General features: G+C 44.5%; 1 long non-coding RNA gene across 1 annotated transcript in view; it reads right to left on the bottom strand.

The window, feature by feature from the left end:
* Positions 1-388: 388 nt before the first annotated feature.
* The window catches only part of LOC109414753 (uncharacterized), an 85405-nt gene continuing 68181 nt past the window's right edge, over positions 389-17612 (bottom strand). Inside the window, exons 5-6 of the long non-coding RNA XR_009996566.1 lie at positions 1051-1109; positions 389-748 (exon numbers count right to left, since the gene is read on the bottom strand). This is a non-coding gene — a long non-coding RNA (uncharacterized LOC109414753). The remainder of the gene's footprint in view (positions 749-1050; positions 1110-17612) is intronic.

Here is a 17612-nt window from a genome sequence, read left to right as displayed (position 1 = left end):
TTCCTCCGGGGATTCCTCCAGGAGTTCCCTCAGGGATTCCCCCAGGAGTTCCCTCAGGGATTCCTCCAGGAGTTCCCTCAGGGATTCCTCCAGGAGTTCCCTCAGGGATTCCTCCAGGAGTTCCTCCAGGAATTCCTCCGGAGATTCCTCCAGGAGTTCCCTCAGGGATTCCCCCAGGAGTTCCCTCAGGGATTCCTCCAGGAGTTCCCTCAGGGATTCCTCCAGGAGTTCCCTCAGGGATTCCTCCAGGAGTTCCCTCAGGGATTCCTCCAGGAGTTCCTTCAGGGATTCCTCCAGGAGTTCCTTCAGGGATTCCTCCAGGAGTTCCTTCAGGGATTCCTCCAGGAATTCCTTCAGGGATTCCTCCAGGAGTTCCTTCAGGGGTTCCTCCAGGAGTTCGTTTGGTCCTCAGGTCTCTTGATGGATGTAATGATGTAGTGTGAGCAAAAAGAGGACGGCAACAAGGTCGGTAATGTAGAGGTTTTTTTGTCTTTATCTTGCTAGTGATCTGTCTAGTGACTTGAGCATTTACATTTTCAAGGCTCGGTTGATTGGCGTAATGAAGAATACTAAATTCTTCAATAGTTGATTGGATCTAAACAACATCTTGGTAACCAGGGTGTTGATTAGTCAAGCTCTTATGATTCCACTCTTCAGACACATTCCAAGCAGCTCACTACATTTTAAAATTCACTTAATTTTCACACTTCTTCACTGGGAATCAAGTTTCATCAGCCTACAAGCTTACCTCTCTCTCTCTCTTCTCTCTTCTTGGCGTAACGTCCTCACTGGGACAAAGCCTGCTTCTCAGCTTAGTGTTCTATGAGCACTTCCACAGTTATTAACTGAGAGCTTCCTCTGCCAATGACCATTTTGCATGTGTATATCGTGTGGCAGGCACGAAGATACTCTATGCCCATGGAAGTCAAGGAAATTTCCTTTACGAAAAGATCCTGGACCGACCGGGAATCGAACCCGTCACCCTCAGCATGGTCATGCTGAATACCCGTGCGTTTACCGCCTCGGCTATATGGGCCCATTCAAGCTTACCTATTTTTACCCAAAACAGTTATCCAAAATTTCCAATAAATAGATGATTTCAAGCATACCTGAAAGTAGAAAGAAAAAACAAGGGTTAGCAAGATGCTACCAAAAAAAACAAAAAAGTTTTATGAACAATTTTCGTGGGTGTACTAGAAAAGTAAAAAGACACAAAAACAAGAATAGACAAGAAAATCTAATTCGAATCAAATATTTCTCGCAAAACTTCCTGAATAGCACTCATTTGCTAATACACCAACTCAACGTGTTCGTCCCGTCAAGGCAAAACTTTCTTTCAACCTCGAACACTGTTTATCTAGAGCTGCTGCCCGTTTTCGACAAAACAGCAATAGTTTCACGCCCCCGTGATAATTGAATCAAACCGTCGTCGTCGTCAGTGTCGTCAACCTGCTGGAGCGAACGATGATAAAACGTTACTTATGACGAGAGAGAGAGAGCGTACAAGACACGGGAAGATACCTTTTTCTGTCGCGCATTACAGAACGCCATCACCATCAAAAAAGTACCAAAAGTCACGTAGCTGACGTCGTCGGTGGCACTTTGCTATGTACTTGCTACCACCATGATCGAACACATGCATCTTAGTTCGTCACACCTGTGTCTGCGAAGAAGCGCCAGAATATTGTTTGTGAATGGGAAACTTTTTATCTGAAGTGCGAGTTTGATTGGCGAACACCTGAGTCTCAGTGCACTGTAGAAACGGGGCGATGGTGTAGGAAACCATTCCATCATCGTCGACTATTTGGGACGAAGAGCCAGCGTGAAGTCAGTGGAACGTTGGAAGATACGTGACTCGATGGATGGATGCAGAACTTTCGGTGTATGACAGTAAATGGTTATTGATTTTACTGCAGGTGACGTCGTCTTGGCAATTGAATTTGATGCGAACGAAAACGGAAAGTCGGTAGGTTTTCAATGATTCAGCCAACAAGCGGCCTAGAATTCATGATTTTTACAACGAGTTTTTCATCTTTTGTTTGAGGCATAATTAAGTTCATAAACTAATGAATAGCTCATCAAATAAGCACATGTAAATGGTGTTAATACCCCTCAAGATGACACATACTCCGTGTCGAAACGTCGGGCAAATATTAAACTCATTTTAACACTTAAAAGCTTTCCAGAATAAAGTCATAAATATTTCTTATCATACTACTTAAAGCTGCTGCTAGTTAAATCAAATACACGTACAGAACAGAAGAGGACGTACAGTAGTCCTACGTCAAAATTACTAATGTCAATAGAATAAAGTTTTTTCGACATTAAATTACTATCTGCGATCAGAAATCCTCACTGAACTGCGTGTTTGCAGCCTCATTTTGAACCTAGTTTATTCAAAGTGCCATATTTGAAGTACATCGTAGTCCTACGTCAAAACCGTTGACGTCATATAATTAAGTTTTAACTGGCATCAACTCACCAAAACCTAGTTTTTTATGCACACTAGAAACAGATAGTTTCCCAACACGTTCAATTGCGTCAAGTGGATAAACATACGAAGCGTAATCATTAGAACATCGCCGGATTCCCCAAGCCGTTGAACACTCTTTTTCACAGCCTGCAATCCATGGTTCAACAATGCTTGAAAATTAGCCATGTTGCACCCTCAATTATCGACCATCCACTTACAGTGTAATCCCAGACCCAATCACCTCCCCCTAAAATTACCCCCACTTATTAGTTTGTCCGCCTCCTCTCCCATTATTAGGTCGGATCGCCCAACTGCAACACGTTCGTCATGAGAAATGAAAAATAGAGAGAAACGAAAGCAAAACCCAAAGCAATCAATTACCTTCAATTAAAATTTAATCAACCTTTTATATGGTCCGTTTTTACGCTGCGTCGGTGCCCAAGCCCATCCCACAATCCCCTAGCTCAGTTCATCCAACGAACGGCAGTCGGAACTACCGGATGAAGGCCATCTGACATAGGCTAGGCAGAGAGGGTAATAAGCATCTCTACCTTCCGTTCCGTGAATGGCTGCTATTCTCTGAGGAGCCCTCGACCGTCACCGGTAACCGGAGTTGACGACACTGAATGGATGATGAAATTAGTGGCGAAGGACATTCGGAAGGAGGTTGGCGGTGGCTTTCTGTTGTAAAGCACAAAAGAGAATATTTTCCAACTAGAAGAACATGAAGACCGATTCCCCCATAAAACGATTGCCCCAGAATTACTGCGAGCGTTTATCCCGGATTTCCTCTAGGGTTTTCTCCAAGAATTCCTTCAAAGATTTTCATGGCCTCCTCCTTGAGATTCCCACGCAAACTCTCCGTAGATTTCTCTTAAAATTCTCAAGGAATCTCCAGGAATTTCCGCAGGAATCCCTCCAGGGATTTCCGCAGGAATTTCGTTAAGGGATTTCCGCAGGAATCCCGTCCAGGGATTTCTGCAGGAATTCCGTCCAAGGATTTCCGCAGGAATCCTGTTCAGGGATTTCCGCAGAAATCCCATCCAGGAATTTCCGCAGAAATCCCGTCCAGGGATTTCCGCAGAAATCCCGTCCAGGGATTTCCGCAGAAATCCCGTCCAGGGATTTCCGCAGGAATCCCTCCAGGGATTTCCTTAGGAATCCCTCCAGGGATTTCCTTAGGAATCCCTCCAGGGATTGCCGCTGGAATCCCTCCAGGGATTGCCGCTGGAATCCCTCCAGGAATTTCCACTGGAATCCCTCCAGGGATTTCCGCTGGATACCCCCCAAGGAATTTCCGTAGGAATCCCTCCAGGGATTTCCGTAGGAATCCCTCCAGGGATTTCCGTAGGAATCCCTCCAGGGATTTCCGTAGGAATCCCTCCAGGGATTTCCGTAGGAATCCCTCCAGGGATTTCCTTAGGAATCCCTCCAGGGATTTCCTTAGGAATCCCCCCAGGGATTTCCTTAGGAATCCCCCCAGGGATTTCCGTAGGAATCCCTCCAGGGATTTCCTTAGGAATCTCTCCAGGGATTTCCTTAGGAATCCCTCCAGGGATTTCCGTAGGAATCCCTCCAGGGATTTCCGTAGGAATCCCTACAGGGATTTCCGTAGGAATCCCTACAGGGATTTCCGTAGGAATCCCTCCAGGGATTTCCGTAGGAATCCCTCCAGGGATTTCCGTAGGAATCCCTCCAGGGATTTCCGTAGGAATCCCTCCAGGGATTTCCGTAGGAATCCCTCCAGGGATTTCCGTAGGAATCCCTACAGGGATTTCCGTAGGAATCCCTACAGGGATTTCCGTAGGAATCCCTCCAGGGATTTCCGTAGGAATCCCTCCAGGGATTTCCGTAGGAATCCTTCCAGGGATTTCCGTAGGAATCCTTCCAGGGATTTTCGTAGGAATCCTTCCAGGGATTTCCGTAGGAATCCCTCCAGGGATTTCCCTGGGAATCCCTCCAGGGATTTCCCTGGGAATCCCTCCAGGGATTTCCCTGGGAATCCCTCCAGGGATTTCCCTGGGAATCCCTCCAGGGATTTCCCTGGGAATCCCTCCAGGGATTTCCCTGGGAATCCCTCCAGGGATTTCCCTGGGAATCCCTCCAGGGATTTCCCTGGGAATCCCTCCAGGGATTTCCCTGGGAATCCCTCCAGGGATTTCCCTGGGAATCCCTCCAGGGATTTCCCTGGGAATCCCTCCAGGGATTTCCCTGGGAATCCCTCCAGGGATTTCCCTGGGAATCCCTCCAGGGATTTCCCTGGGAATCCCTCCAGGGATTTCCCTGGGAATCCCTCCAGGGATTTCCCTGGGAATCCCTCCAGGGATTTCCCTGGGAATCCCTCCAGGGATTTCCCTGGGAATCCCTCCAGGGATTTCCCTGGGAATCCCTCCAGGGATTTCCCTGGGAATCCCTCCAGGGATTTCCCTGGGAATCCCTCCAGGGATTTCCCTGGGAATCCCTCCAGGGATTTCCCTGGGAATCCCTCCAGGGATTTCCCTGGGAATCCCTCCAGGGATTTCCCTGGGAATCCCTCCAGGGATTTCCCTGGGAATCCCTCCAGGGATTTCCCTGGGAATCCCTCCAGGGATTTCCCTGGGAATCCCTCCAGGGATTTCCCTGGGAATCCCTCCAGGGATTTCCCTGGGAATCCCTCCAGGGATTTCCCTGGGAATCCCTCCAGGGATTTCCCTGGGAATCCCTCCAGGGATTTCCCTGGGAATCCCTCCAGGGATTTCCCTGGGAATCCCTCCAGGGATTTCCCTGGGAATCCCTCCAGGGATTTCCCTGGGAATCCCTCCAGGGATTTCCCTGGGAATCCCTCCAGGGATTTCCCTGGGAATCCCTCCAGGGATTTCCCTGGGAATCCCTCCAGGGATTTCCCTGGGAATTCCTCCAGGGAAGCTGTGTTGGAAAAGCGTCTAAATCGATGTTTTAATTCATCTTAAGTCACAAACAAGAAAGAGACAAAGCCTGCGATCCGGTTACTTGACATTAATCTATCCAGCATTGCACGTTTCAGCTTAATTGGTAAGTCCGAAACCCATGTTCTGATATTATATCTGTAAAAACGCAATTCCTCCTAATGAAGTTGTCGCTGCAGGGCACGAGAAAACGAAAAAGAGATGTATTTGCTTGTTAGTGAGCCTAGATAACCCTTAACTCTGAGATGTTTGGCACAGTTTATGCGAAAAGAACAATTAGTTTTGTCCTCAAAGCCCGTGACTTCCGCTGAACCTTTTCTCATAGTCGTGGAGGTTCAAAAAGTTATGTGTGTTATTTGTTTTACGGAAAAAATCTATTTCTGAACCTTGGCTGCAATCTAGAATGAGATGTATGCAATAAAAACAAAATTTTCCTGCTCTTTCTTGCTCTGTATCTGGAAGCGAAATCTTATCGATTTAACTGTTCACATTCAAATTTTATATGTCAGCTCTCACATCCCATACATTCGGGATCCTATCCCCAACCGTATATTTGCGCTTTTCCGATTTCAACTTTCCGATTCCATTCAACCGTGCAAGAAGAAATAACAAAACGAAACAAATTCGTCAAGTGCGGTGCGGTGGAAGTTCCGAAGAACTATCCAAAAGGGTTACATACATTGCTGATTGCTATGGAAGACGAATAGCAGCCAGAGGTCAAGTGGGCGAGACGGGACCCCACCACAGACAGATAGACTGCGTGCGGTCCTCAAATGATTTTGTTCCGCTCAGCGAGCTGAATCGTACATAGGCTTCTGTTAGCTGCGGTCGAGATCCGGACGATTTGTTAGCAAGTGTATGCCTGCCTCTAATAAATATACAACCGAGATCGGACGAAAGGAAGAAAAAATAGCTACTTGGAATTCCGGTTTTGCTCCCAATTTTATTGGGTTTCGGAATGTAAAAGAGTATCGAAACGATTCATGCGCGTACGCCTAGGCTCTCAATGATGCTGATTCGACATACGTACGTATTCAGTTCATGTTTGGGTACCGAAGGGTTTCCAAGGTTGTGTACTGACTGGCGCTACTGCCGGGTCGAGTGAGACTGTTATTGAACTGTGGACTGTGTTGTGCAGAGTACAAATAGCGATTGATTGGAACTTTATTTTGCTGACATAGGCACCGAAATGAAATGTCAATTGAGTTGAGTAAATTTATGATGCAATCATTTGATATTGGTCGTGTCTTCTGTTGATTGTGGGTTTTTGTCAAAACATGTTCATGGAAATTCAAAGGAATTTGGAACTGGATTCTAACATTCTAGGGATTGAGATACTGAGTTCTAATGGAAAACATAGTAAAATTTTGACAACCGTCGCTGAATTTCAAAGGGGTTCGACACGAATATAGCTTGACTTCAACATTGAGCTCCATTAGAATTTGATAGGGTAGAAATTTACTTCGTGATATGCGCCTTTTTTTCGTTATATCAGAAGGAAAACAGCCATTAATTAAAAAGCTTTTGTAGACTATCAATAACCAGTCCCTATAGCACTGGAAACCGAATAATTTCGCAGAATGTCACGTTTTAATTTCACTCCACTTACGACTTCACAGTTTATTTCGTATTGCGTATGACGAAGGCAACTGCACCAAAACAGCAGCTATCAGAATTGTTCTACATCACAGTTAAATTTTAAAAATTAAAAAGCACTGAAGAACTTCAGAGTTGGATTTCACCGCTAGATAATGCAGCAAAAGCTGCTCACTTTTTGAAATATTTTGCTTTTTCCTTCGGTAAATTGTAAACAAACAAGTTGTCTTCGTCCCTGGGAAGATACAGGCAAATGTGTGCGTGGATTTTCTGCATACGAAACATCTTGTTTCTCAACCACAGAGAAACATCTCATCGTTGCACTGTGATGGCGTTTTATGGTCTGGTGGGCATAAATATTAGCCGAAATATTTTGGTCGTTATTCTAACGCTACATCTATCTCAATTCTAAAGCTTTCCGCTCAATAGTACTATGAACGCATGATTTGGTTTGGATTGCGAAAAATCAACTACGGTCAAATCATATTTTTTGTCCATCCTTTGTACCATAGTGTCACGTAGAAGGTGTGACGGGAATTGAATTCATGTTGTGCCCAGAATAGACGCGAACTAGATTGAAATAGAATTCGAGAGACAACTGTTCAATTCTGTTATTTTCTAGCTAAACATCTTGCCTGTGACGGGAATTGAATTCATGTTGTGCCCAGAATAGACGCGAACTAGATGAAAATAGAATTCGAGAGACAATTATTCAATCTTGTTATTTTCCAACTAAACATCTTGCCGAAGAATCGAAACACCGACCAAGCGATCTGTTGTTTCCGAAATTAGCAAGCTGTTCAATCCGATTGGTCTCCTGTCCTCGGTGAAATCGCCAAGCTCATCATGCAGAGGATTTGGCTAGCCCGAGTTTCGTAGGATGCGAAACTGGTAGGCGACTTGCTACAGGAATGGGTGCAGTTTCGAATCTCTCTTCCGCAAGCAAGTAGCATCAGAACACCGCATCACTCGACTTTAAAGTAGACAATACCATTTTCTGGACAGGCAGCCAGATATTCTTTGCTTTGCTGAAGAACCCGCTGACATTCCTGCAAGCCTTTGTCCAAAACCGTATCGATAAATACAGCACTACCAACGAGTTGTGGTGAACGGGACCTAAGTTTATTCAAAGTGTAGAGTACACGTGGTGATCCCAGCAGATATTCCTGAGGACGATATATCGGATATTAAAGCTATGTACACCGAAAAACTTCAGCGCGTGACTTCTGTAGTTCAGCAATTCATTCGGAACTGTCGAATAAAGAACGCCTTACAGCGTGTTACCAGTCATCGTCCTACAATTCTGGAGCTACGAGAGTCTCTGGAATTCATCGTGCGGATGGAATTCATCGCATCGAAGCCAACGAGCCGTGCAAGCAGATCTACGCACATCTACTGTAACGGAATTCTACAAGTCGAAGGGAAACTGCTGCATTCGAAACACGAAACACCTTGATCGTGTCACCAAAGCATCCGATCGCCGACCTCATCATCAAGGTCTACCACGAGGAGCTAATGCTCTTCGGTCTCTCTGGTCTACTGGCGGCGGCCCTTCGTTTGAAGTTTTGGCTACTAGACGGACGATCATCCGCACGGAAGATTACGAGATCCTACGTCCACTGTTTACGTTTTAAACCAGAGAGTTCCAGCAAACTGACGGGAAGCCTGCCGTCCTGCCGACGAGTGACTCAAGCACATCCATTTGAAAGGACTGGCGTAGACTACGCAGGTCAAGGAGGGCTGGTACAAACCACGGCTTGTGAAGGCCTGCATTGCCGTATTTGTTTGCATGGCTAGCGAGGCCTTCTTTGCAGCATACCATCGGTTTACCAGTCGGCGTGGCTTGAGCAAGGAAGTATATTCCGATAATACAAGTTACTTGAAGGGCGCCAAACCGGAGCTGCATGAACTCTTTCGAAACCGCGAAGCTGTTTGTCACATCGAAGAGTACTGCCGACCAGGCATGGAATCCTCCTCAGAGCAAAACAAGAGAACAAAAAATCTGCATAATCGACGTTTCAGAGGGTTTCCAGCAGTTCAGGGAGTATTTGAAGGGTTTCAGAAGCGTTTTAGGGAAAAGAAATTCAGGAAGCTTAGGTGATGTTTAAGAGTTTCGAGGGGTTTCAAGTTCGTCTCCGTAGTAGTATTAAGGAGAGTTTCATAGCGATTTCAGGAACGTTTCAGCGGACTCAGTCAGATTTTAGGGTATTTTAAAGTATTAAAGTGTAATTCTGTAGGTTTCAGGAGCCAAGGTTTCAAGGGATTACACTGGAACCATGGCTAGGAGTGCATAAATTAAAAAAAAAAAGTATAAAAAGAGGGAAGTTTATGCATAACTTAAGTTTGGACTTTAATGGAGAAAATCTAGTTCGCAAAAACAGGACACGCTCCTGGGTATTTTAGGTAGGGCTTCCAGAAAGTTCCCAGAGAGCCCGAAAAAGGAGGTTCCAAGGGGCGTTTTAAGAGGTCGTTTCAGGGAATGTGAGGAGCTTTAATGAGATTACGGAGAATACAGGGGCATTTCAATAGTATTAAGGGGGTTTCAGAGACGTTTCAAGGGGCTTTAAGAGCAGTTCAAAGGATCTAAGGAGCGTCAAGGTATTTCAGAGTGATTTCAAAGTAATTAAACTTTCTAATTAAGGGTGTTTCAGGGACATTTTAAGGACGTTCCTAGAAGTTTTAGGGACGTACGATAGCCTATCTGGGGCGTTTCAAGGTGTTTTCAGATGCGTTTCAGGGGGTCCATGAACCCTAATAAAGGCGTCCAAATGGGTTTCAGAGGCATTCCAAATTAATTGTGTTGATTTCAAGGGCATTTCAGTGAGATTACGAAGGTTTCAGGGACGTTTCGAGGCATACAACTCTGACCTAAATCAGGAGATTCTAAGAGCACCTTTCAATCAAAGAGTATTTCAGAGCCGCTCCAAAAGATATTGTGATGAGGTCTCTAAAAATCCTCTGAAACTTCCTGAAGTGTCTCCAAGATCCCCCTGAATCCCCATTGGACCCAATGTAACGCACCTGAGACAGTCCGAAACCCCTGAAAGCTCCTCCGTAACGCTTCCGTAACTCCTATGAATCCTGCCGAAAATGCTCTGAAACTTCCTGAAATGCTTCCAAAACCCCTATGAAACCCTCTCGGTCCCCATGTAACGCACGTGAGAGCCCGCTAAACTCCAGAACCCCCTCCCCCGTAATGCCTCTGAATCCCACCGAAAATGCTCTGAAACTTTCTGAAACTTTCGGAAATGCCTCTGAAATTCCCTTAAAACCCCCTCGGACCCCATGTAATGCACCTGAGAGGCTCCGAATTCTGCGTAAACTCCTTCGTAACGCCTATAAATCCCGCCGAAAATGCTTTGAAACTTCCTGAAATACCGGTAAACTCCCCCATTGTACCTCCTCGAACCCCTTGTAACGCACGTGAGAAGCTCCGAAACCCCAGAAAACACTCCCGTAACTCCTCTGACTCCCGCCGAAAATGCTCTGGAACTTCCTGAAATGCCGCCGGAATACTCCTAAAACCCCCATGGACCCTATGTAACGCACGCGAGACCTTCGGAAATCCCCGAAAACGTAACTGTAACGCATACAAAACCCGTTGAAAATCCTCTGAAACTTTCTGCTATGATTCCAAACACCCTACAAGACCCTCGAAAACTCTCCCGAGATCTCCTGGTACCAAGCTGAATCCCCTTGGGACCCCATGAAACGCATTCGTATGCACAATATTAGTTCTGAGTAGCTTTCCTTCTTTTTATGCAGAGCATAAAAAGGGGTTCTCATTGACGTTTCTGTGAATTGCTGGAAGGTTTAAGGGGTGTTTTAGGGGATTTCAGGATATTTCAAGGAGCTTAGAGGGCATTTCAGTGGGGTTTCAAGTGGTTTCAGAGCTGTTTTATGAGAGTTTCAGGGTAGTTGTGGTACCACCTGTCCCTGAAGCCTCTTCAAACCCCACACAAACCCTTGACCTCAAGTAGAATTTAACTTGATATTGACACTATTTTAAATTCTTACATCCTAAAACGTATATTAAGCCCCCTGAAACGCCACTGAAACGCTCCGAAATCCTTCTGGAACACCCTAAATCGCCATTGTCTATGATCTGCAGGCTCATGCAGAAACTAAAAAAAATGCCGAAGACATCTACTCTCAAGTAGTCAGGATCCTGATGCACATCAGGATCAACGCATGGGTTTGACTAACGTTTTTGGGGGTGTAAGGGGTTTCGGAAGCGTTTTAGGGGAGTTTCATGGGAGTTTCAGAAGTGTTTCAGGACACTTTTTGAGCTTTTAAGGCATTTTACGGAGTTTTAGTATTTCAGTAGGTTTCAGCAGCGTTTCAAAGCTCTACAGGGCGATTCCAGGGAGTTTCACCGTGTGTATCAGGAGAGTTTCAAAGGGTTTGATATGCATTTCAAGGGGTTAAAATTGTGGTTCAGAAGAGTTTTAGGAGGTTTTATGAGAGTTTTAGGGGCATGGAAGTTTCAGGGTGTATCAAGAGCTCTCATGGACGTTTAAGGGGTTTGAGGAAATTTGAGGGGTGTTTTGGAGAAAGCGTTTCAGAGAGTTCCAGTGGGGTTTCAGTTTCCTCATTTCTTGTGTGCACCAGTGAGGAGTGAACCAATTTTATAGATAAACAACGCCATGGTTGGTCCATGTGTAGACCAAAAAAAAACTATCAGTCATGGTTCTATCAGTATCTCGAAGAAAAAGATCAGTGAAACTAAAGTTGAATTAAGATACACAAACTATTTTGGGATCGACATCTTGAATCTATTTTTCAGGATTCTCTGCCTGTCCAGTGAACATAGTGCACCTTAGAACGAGGCATCGAAATGCTAATTCGGCATTCTCACTAGTACACTCACAAGGGTTGTGCATTACTATCGGCGTCGTAAAGAGTAGAGTTAGTGCTGCAATTTGTCTCTTGGCCAGTTACAAAAGTTCTCACTCATTTGTCTCTGATTCCCGTTAAAAACGGGTCACGAGCACGTGGAATTGTGTGAACAAGTTTGTGCACATGTTTGTTTTTTTATCTATTGTAATTCAACACAGATTTGCATTGGAATTCAACTCAGAATTCCATTAGAATTCAACATAGAACTATAATAAAATTTTTGATTGTAATTTCACAAGAATTGGGCCAGACTTCTTGGAAACCATCAAGCACATCAAGACCTTCACAGTCTTCCTGTGCAGCAGCCGTTGTATATTTTTCCAGCAAAGTACATCAAAACAAATCTCGTATGACCAGCCATCTCCCGTCGATCAATAAGTGCATACCACTAGGACAAACCGGTCAATCTGAAGTCTGAACAAACGCTTTCCTCCCTCGCCTCGATCCGACACAACAAACAAACAATCTCGCCGCAAAACAACAGAACCACCCCACGGGCCACGTACACGGGTTCGTATGATTGAGAAATTACGAAACTCATTTTCTCCTCATCTCATCTCGGATCTCGATTCTCGAACAACGACGGTGACGACGGAACAGGGCCAGTCTCTGGGCTGCTTCCTGTCACTCAGTCAGTCAGGCCGACCGACCATTCATCAATAATCGTCCTAACAATGTGTTTTACCGATGTTTTCCCTCCGGATCCGGGACCGAACCGGACCTCCTCATGGAGCATCTTGTTCCCTTCCGGCGCAAGGAAGTTGGTCGTTGTTCATCAGGATCCGGACGGACAGGACTGCCGCAATAATGTGATTCAACATTTTTGTCGTCCGGAGTCTGTCTATTGTAGTCTTCATCATCGTTACCACCACCACCACCACCACCACCAGGCTGCATCATCCTTGTCGTCGTTGTCGACGACGTCGGGTTATGCAAATTGAAATGCATCGTTGCGGTGCAGGGTCTGATCCAGTTTATGCGTTTTAGTTTGAGATCTGTGGACTTAGTGTATCCCACGTTTCTAGGCTTAATTAGTTTCATATCAGGAGTCAGACAGCCGGGTTAGGATAGCTGACGTAGTATCCTTTTCGCTCTTTTGTTTTTTTTTTTTAGAATTCGGAAAATGCGGAAATCCCTGGAAGGATTCCCAGGGAAATCCCTGGAGGGATTCCCAGGGAAATCCCTGGAGGGACTCCCAAGGAAATCCTGGAGTAAAGCTTATTTCGTAACGTAAATTTGTTAGAATTAATTAGCAAAATTAGCTCGATATATAATACAATTTTCATAAACTGTTCAACATTTGTTTAATACTACAACAATTGGCGATGAAATTGAACGTAACATCAATGAAATGCAACGCAAAATTCGAAAATTGCTCCAAATTCCATGGGATTTTTTTGAGGGATGTATCTGGGAACTTCATCAATGTTCCCTCACGAATTTCAGCAGAGGTTCCTTAGGAAATTACACTTGACACTTATTTGGAAGTTTCTTCTAAGATTTCTTCGGAATTCTTTTAAAAATTCCTTCGGGAATTGTTCTGAGCACTCCTTCACGAACTCCTCAAACAATTCCGTTGAGCGTGTTCTTACGGTTTCATTCGGTCCTTCGCAATTTCAGACTTTATTCCGGGAATTTCTATAAAAAAATCTTTGGAAAATTTTTCATCGTTTTTTTTTCTCGAAAATTGTCACAAGGATTTGTTGTAGAGATTAAAAAAATCTTCAGTGAGACTTTGACGGAATCCTTCAGGAGCTTCTTTAAGAAGTTGTTTTTCTTAGGGGACCTTCTTCAGCAATTATGTGAGGATTTTTTCAGGAATCTATGAGGAATTCCTCAAAGGAATCATTGAAGTATTCTTCGAGAAATTCCTGCATGAATTCAATGGAATATTCAGCGAGTATTTTTGGAGAATTTCTTCAGGGTCTAGAGAATGGCTTTAGGAGAATCATCTCAGATTTTCAGGAGTACTTGATGAGCTATCGCAGGGATTCATTGGAAAGTTGTTCCAGAGATTTTGGGAAACTTTGAAGAATTTTCAAGAGATTCCTGATGAATGTCTGCAGGGATTCCTTGAGGAATAGCTTTAGATATTTTCATGAGAAATGTTTCCAGGCATTCTTTCGTAAATCCTTTCAGAACACCTTCGGGAAATCCCCCAAAGATTCAATCCTTCGGAAATTTCTCAATACATTCTTTGAAGATTTCTTTCCAAATCATTCTTTCAGCAGAATTCCCTAAGAGATTTCCGCTCGAAATTTGTTTAGGAATTCTTTGGGATAACTTTCTGCGGAGATTTCTTCAAGACTTTTTCAAGAGGTTTGTTGGGGAAGTCTTTCGAAGATTTCTCCAAGAATCCATCTTAGGATTCCATTACTAATTTCTTCAGGTATTTCAACGATTATTCCTCCAAGGATCGTTTCAGTGATCTCTTTGGGAAATCATTTCAAAGATTGATTCTGGAACAACTTTAAAGGTTCTTCGAGGAATTATTGGAATCATTTCTTCAGCAGCTCCTTGCGAAATTCACCCAAGAATTCCATCGGATTTTTTAACAATAATTTCATAGGAATTTCATTAGGGATTCTTTGAAAACTTTTCTATGAATTCTTGTAGTATTTCTTTAGTAATTTGTAGGAGAACTCTTCTACAAATTCATTGAGAATTCATCCAGGGTTTGATTGCAAGCTTATCCAGGTAATGCACCGATATTTTTAGTGCGAATTTTTAACAGCGATTCCTTAATGTTTTTTTAAGGGGTTTGTTGGGGAATACCCCTAGAGATCCTTTTTGGAATGGGATTCCTTGGAAATTTTCTCCTAGATAATATCTTAGGGAATTCCAGCAACGGTTCAGAAACTACGTCCAACATTTGAGGGCAAGAGGTGGTCTAGGAAAGTGATAGTACGTGCATTAGGTATTGGAAAATAGCGTGACAAAGAAAGGAAGGAAGTGGGTCTAGAAATTCCGAAAAACGGTGGATGTAATATATGAATCTTCCGCGGCGCTATCTTAGCAGTAATTGATCTGGAGTTTTTAATCCTTCAGGACGCATGCCGTTGTAAAAAATACAACACTACCAAAAACCTCGCTGGTCGTACCAAGTATGAGCGCGGTGCAGTCTTAGGATCAAATAGATGCGTATCCTGAAAGGTTAAGGACTAATTTAAGTTCATTTTCAAGAACATGTTTGTGGTTCTAAAAGATCTAAACTCTGACTTCCAGCTCATGGCAACAGTACAATTTAGGCTTCTCCTCTCCTCTTCTTGGCGTAACGTCCTCACTGGGACAAAGCCTGCTTCTCAGCTTAGTGTTCTATGAGCACTTCCACAGTTATTAACTGAGAGCTTCCTCTGCCAATGACCATTTTGCATGTGTATATCGTGTGGCAGGCACGAAGATACTCTATGCCCAAGGAAGTCAAGGAAATTTCCTTTACGAAAAGATCCTGGACCGATCGGGAATCGAACCCGTCACCCTCAGCATGGTCATGCTGAATACCCGTGCGTTTACCGCCTCGGCTATATGGGCCCTAATTTAGGCTTGTTACTGCTTTTTCTTCGTTTAGCTTTTCAACAAAGCACTTCGAATGCCAAAACACTCCGATCAGTCCCGGCAATTATCTACGCTCACGGTCGTCGGCCTAAGCCGACCTAAATCATTTCAATTAGTACCCCGGCCGAAATCGAACTTGAAAATCGCCGAGTCCGCTCTGCGGCGGCAAAACACCGACAGATCCAAGGTCGTCCCATAATTGAGTAATTTCAGGTCAAACATCCATTTCGAAACAGAAACGCTCAACGCTGCCAACGACCGAAATTTTACTCCGCGCAAAGCAAACTTCGCACAAAGCGTTACAAAGTATACCTACCAAGTTGGTAATTTTTGCTCGCAGACAGAACTTCATTCCATCACGTTCCGGTACCGAAGGTACCACCGCCACCATTGAATCCAGCTGTCTAAGATCGAGCAGCAATCATCATTCGATGGCCGTCAGCGAAGTCACACTCTCGCCGCGCGGCCTCCAGTGGCTCAGCAGCCAACAGTCAGCAGCCAGCAACGGCACAGATCAAACATCATTAAATCGATACGGTTCGAAGCCCGGTGTGTGGCATAGAGTTTTGAGTTGCCTGCAGCGCAGTTCGCAGCTTCGTGCGTTCAACAGCTGTCTGGCTTGGCTGGGAACACACAGCTCTACCCATTTGCTCACACGGCGACGTTCGTTACCTTAGTCAGTTAATTTTTGCACAAAACCATATCAATGACACTTGCTTGCTTGAGAGCTCGGCGGTAACAGTTGACTACTAGTACCCATATCCAGCGGGAAAATCTTTAATTCATGAGAGGTACTTAATTATCCGCACTGCGTTCCGAAAGGACGGTATCACACCGCACCGAACCCCTCCCCGACCCGAACTGATGAGGTGCAGTGTTGCCAGTCGGAGAGGCGTTTGACCGAGGTCTTCTACAGCTGTTGCAAGGAGAGACTCTCTCCTGCGTCTCTACGCCTAGCACCCAGTCAGTGTATCCTTAAACTTCCGAGAGCCATCTGGTGAACTCACCAACCAATTTCCTCCGATCGACTATAGCAGCTGCCCTTGTTTGTCGCTCCACTGGGGTACTAATCACCGAATTAATTTCCGCTCGCATCACCTCGCCTGCAACCCTACACATAAATTCAATTTGATGGGAAGTCAGTCCTTCGTTCCACAGACGACGGACGGGCAACGATGGAGTTTCGATTGGGTCGATTTTTTTTCATTCATTCATTCATTAACTTTCAAAGCCCTCAACCGCACTTGTTGTCACCACCGCACACCATCGACATCGTTCGAGCGAGAGGGTAACAAGAAGAGTGTTAATTAGTGGCAGATATCATTACCTCTGCCATTGTGTCGTCGTCTATTGGACCAAGGGTGTGCGTGCGTGAGAGCGCGCAAATTCGAAGTGAATCGAGTGGACAACGAAACGAACGGGTCTACCAAGCGTGACGACAACGGGTCACAAACTAATTAAATTGTATTGAGTGTTAGCGACGTTTAACGAGGTTTTGCGTTTGTGATTATAGCTTCAGTGATGTAAAAATAGCCTTTACTTTTGAATTGAGATTTGTTTTGCTAAGAATGGTAGAAATTTACTTCGTCATATGCGCCAATTTCCGTCATATCACATGAAAAAAAAACAATATTTAGAGCATCAATACACAGGCCCTATTGCACTGGAATCGAATAATAACGCAAAAGTTTATTACACTTGCGACTTCACAATTTTGCGTACGACGAAGGCAACCGCACTGAAGCAGCAGCTAGCCGAATTGTTTTTCCGTTCGATTTTCACTTCGCCAGAATCGCTTATTGAACTGACCTTCAATTCACACCCCACAAAAGCTCTGTGGCACTGCAAAGTTGGATATCACTGCTGCAGAATGCAGCAAAAGCTGCTGAATTATTGAAATAAATTGTTTCGTCTCTTCGGTAAATTGTAAACAGACAGTTGTCTTCGTCCCAAGGAAGAAGCTAACAAATGTATGCGTACTGTCTTGAGCTGGTTACTCAAGGTTTCCAAATTTCAGCGCCCCTGTACTGGCACGCCCCCATGGAAGTGTTTTAGTGGAATAGTTTTCCACTTTTTTATCACCAATTCTTACAACTTATCGTGGATGTAGAAATCTTATAGGAATTCTTTTCAATGAGTTTAGTAAGAACTCTTCTAAAGACTAC

The sequence above is a fragment of the Aedes albopictus genome, chromosome 1, assembly GCF_035046485.1.
Source record: "Aedes albopictus strain Foshan chromosome 1, AalbF5, whole genome shotgun sequence".
In the NCBI taxonomy this organism is placed as follows: Eukaryota; Metazoa; Arthropoda; class Insecta; order Diptera; family Culicidae; genus Aedes; species Aedes albopictus.
Note: the sequence above shows the minus strand (reverse complement) of the source record. Positions and strands in the feature narration are given on the sequence as shown.